We start from the raw sequence: 3,933 nt of genomic DNA, 5'->3' as shown, positions 1-3,933 counted from the left end.
TGTTTTTCTTAATCTACTGCTCTATGTTCCTAGGACAGAAAGCATCTATCTACAAATGTCATGATTATATGGGTTGGTAGAGAGTGGCTCTGAATGCAAAAAGACTGCAAGTGGCAAAACCAGTTAAGAAAGAGAAGAGTTTCCCCCAGGGATAGGACCTAGATGTGCAGCAAAGTCAGGTTCTCCAGCACCGTAGCGGTAGTCGCTGGCCCAAGTTAGAGGCCCACTGAGAAGTCTTCATGCCTCAGATTCGTTGACCTACGGAATGCTTTGGTATCCATATTTTTGTAGAATGTATAAAGAATGTCTTTCATGTTGGTTGGAATCTGGCATACCTAGGTTAGGTGTCTAGACAAAAAAGAATATATACTACAGCAGAAAAATGTAAAGAATATGAAGCCTAGAAGCAAAAAGATCAAACTCAAGCCCAGGAGTTACACAGATCTCAAGATAGAGATTTTGAAACTATGGCTAAATTACATATTCCAGTAATGGTGGATGAAGTTGTTCATTGGTCGTCACCACAAAAAAGACAGATTTTTCTAGATATGACATTTGGTTAGGGAGGGCGCGCAAAAGCCATTCTACAGAAGGAGTCAGATATTGTTCTGTGGGCCTTGGACAGAGACCCGACAGCTTATGCATTCACTGAACATCTTTCAGAGTTGTATCGTAAACAAATCTGAGCTATGCTGGGCCAGTTCAGCCAGGCAGAAGCCTTGTTAATGAAAGCTGGAGTGCAGCCAGGGACTTTCGATGGAGTTCGTATGGATCTTGGGTGTTCTTACGTGTAACTCAATACTCCTGAAAGAGATTTTTCCCTTCGGAAAGGTGGCCCCTTGGACATGAGGATGGATGGTAGCAGGTACCCTGACACTCCCACTGCTGCTGATGTTTTCAATGCTTTAGATCAACAGGCGCTTGCATGTATCCTGAGAACATACGAGGAGGAAAAGCATGCCAAGAAAATTGCTTCACCAATTGTTCAGGCACGCAGCATCTGCCTCAGCAGCTTGCCAGCATCGTCGCAGGTGCATTTCCTCTCTCTGCTATTTATGCACGAAAAGACTTGCTACAGCGATCTACCCATATTGCCACCAAGACTTTCCAGGCTCTTCACATATTTGTGAACAATGAGCTCAATGAACTCTACACAGGACTGAAGACAGCTCAGAAGTTTCTGAGACCTGGTGGTCACCTTGTTACCGTCTCCTTCCATTCACTGCAGGATCGCATCATCAAAAGAACTTGCTTGGAATAGCATGACAGAAAGGTTTAACCTAAATGTTAGACAGCAAGTGATGAAAACATTGCAATTGGTTCAGATCATGAAAACACGGAAGAAGACTCTATGAGAAGAGCTCCTTTAATGTGGGAATTGATATACAAGAAGATACTTAGTCCATAAGATCAGAATGTACAACATAACCCCAGAGGGCGCTCAGCCAAGCTTAGAGCCACTATCAAATTATAAGTTACCATCATCTTATTCTTTAAATTTTTCCCACAATTTCTCTAATCTTTACTCATAGTATGTTCCTGAATGTCTTGATATAGGTTTAAGTGTAAGACAGTCTAAAAATTGATAACATTTAGCATTTTTTCCCTCAAAAAGAAACTGTAGAAAATATTATCATGACAGAGAAAGTTCTACTCAAGGAGCAGCAGCATCTCAAGACCAGAAAAATGTGTTAATCTTTGCATCATATTGGACTCTTGAAATGCAATCCTTCCTCTGGCCAGGAAATTTTTTAAATAATACTATGTTGTGTTTATCTAACTATGTAAACTCAAGCTGTCAAAGAGAAAGATATTATAATCATATCTGCATTTCCTATATTTTGAATTTAGATGTTTTAATTTGCAACAGTCTTTCTCTGGCTCAAGTAATGATGATTATGGAATGGATTTCAGTGTCTCTACTTGTGAATAATTACTATAGTTTTCTCCAATGTAGGCTTTTTACAAATTTTATATTTTAAATTATTCATTTAAATATGTATTATGCTGATAAAATTTCATTTTTCAAATTATAGTTTATTATTTTAAGGGGTTTTTCAGTATGATATGGCCATTTTGTTCCTATATTGCAAAGTAAAAATGTAAAGTCCTTACAGAGAATTGTTTCACAAAACTTATATTTCATGTCAATTGTATTTAATAATAGATCACAATGCCTTTAGTAAGCAATAAAGTCTCTTATTAGAATCTTGTATTTTTAATTGAGTAATCAAAATAATCCAGCCAAATCTATTTGAAATAGAAAGCTATCTATTTAATATAGTAAAATCAATGCTCCCTTAATGTTGTTACAAAGATATGGTAACTGTAATAAGGGTAAAAGTTTATTCAGGAAAAGGGTACTTGGTAGAAGATTCTTTAACAAATTGATGAGATTAATTCATAATTCACATGTCAACTTTTTATATCTAATATGTACTTCTAATTTATTCAGTTATTCAGCAAGCACTGAACTTGTCATTAGAAAAGCAAAGGTAAGTACAACATACATGGCCCACAATACATTTCCTATTGAGGTTAGTAGAGGAAAATTATGTTAGTTATAATCACAAAAATCCATACAAAATGGACACAGTGGTAAATACTACAAACAGGTCATACATGGTACTGTAAGAGCATCTAGTAAGGATTTTACCTGTTGTCAAAAACCGGGTGTGAGAACATCACGCTTGAATTGTGACCTGAATGATGAGTTGGAGATAATTAGTCAAATGGCACATGGGGTGTGGAAGGGGGCATGTTGATTAATGATACATGTAAATAAATATTCTCTTAAATAGTTATCCTTGAAATCATATCTATATACTATTAATGTGCTCAGTAAACTTTTTTCAATTACAGAAAAAAGATTCTCCATTATGGTTACAAATTTTAAGTTGGTGAATCCAAGTGAATGAAATATCAGCATAACTGTATGGACAAAATAGGTAAGAATTAAATACATGAATTTACCTCAGACTCATTTTATCTACCCTTTAACTTTAGTACCCAGGCTTGTTTACTACTTCTGTTTTACAAGCTTTATTTAAATCTGAACAATCCTACAGGGAAATGAGAATTAGAAAAGAAATCTGGAGAACAATATGCTTGAAATAGAAACGAGAGAATGAACCTAAGTTAATTCCCTGAATCCTACTTGAACAATGTATTAATTTCTCTGTGCATGTAAGTCATATTTGTGAATGAGACATATTCCCAAAAAATTCTTATCCCTGCATGTGATTGGAAAATAAAAGATCACATTTGTATATTCAACAATCATTCACCTGTATCACAAGTCATTTGTTCGTCTTTTATAGTATGGGAATTATTTTTTATGTTAAATAGAAACTGAATGTACTGCGTTGAACAGTGTCCCCCCAAAATGAATGTACTTCCTGAGCCTCAGAATGTGACTTTATTTGGAAATACTGTGATTGTGGTTATAAGTAAGCTAAGATGAGGTCATACTGGAGCAGAGCAGGCCCTTAATCCAACATGACTGGTGTTCTTTATAAGAGAAGACAGGCGGGGCATGGTGGCTCATGCCTGTAATCCCAACACTTGGGGAGGCCAAGCCGAGCGAATTGCTTGAGGCCCAGGCATTCAAGAACAGCCTGGCCAACATGGCGAAAATTCATCTCTACTAAAAATACAGAAATTAGCCAGGTGCGGTGGTGCATGCCTGTAATCTCAGCTACCCAGAAGACTAAGGCACAAGAATCACTCGAACCCGGGAGGTGGAGGTTGCAGTGAGCCAAGATAGCCCCACTGCACTCCAGTCTGAGCAACTTGAGTTTAACACAGAACGAGACTCTGTCAAAAAAAAAAAAGAGAGAGAGAGAGAGAGAGAGAGAAGATAGAGACACAGTGGAGAATGCCACATGGAGCTGGAGGCAGAGATTGGAGTGATACATCGTGGCAACCAACAGA

At 37.3% G+C, this 3,933-nt stretch overlaps 1 pseudogene; it reads left to right on the top strand.

The window, feature by feature from the left end:
* The first annotated feature begins 265 nt into the window (after positions 1–265).
* Positions 266–1,545, top strand: LOC102126246 (12S rRNA N(4)-cytidine methyltransferase METTL15-like; annotated as a pseudogene).
* The last annotated feature ends 2,388 nt before the right edge of the window (positions 1,546–3,933 follow it).

This window comes from Macaca fascicularis, chromosome 11 (assembly GCF_037993035.2).
Source record: "Macaca fascicularis isolate 582-1 chromosome 11, T2T-MFA8v1.1".
Taxonomy (NCBI): domain Eukaryota; kingdom Metazoa; phylum Chordata; class Mammalia; order Primates; family Cercopithecidae; genus Macaca; species Macaca fascicularis.
Note: the sequence above shows the minus strand (reverse complement) of the source record. Positions and strands in the feature narration are given on the sequence as shown.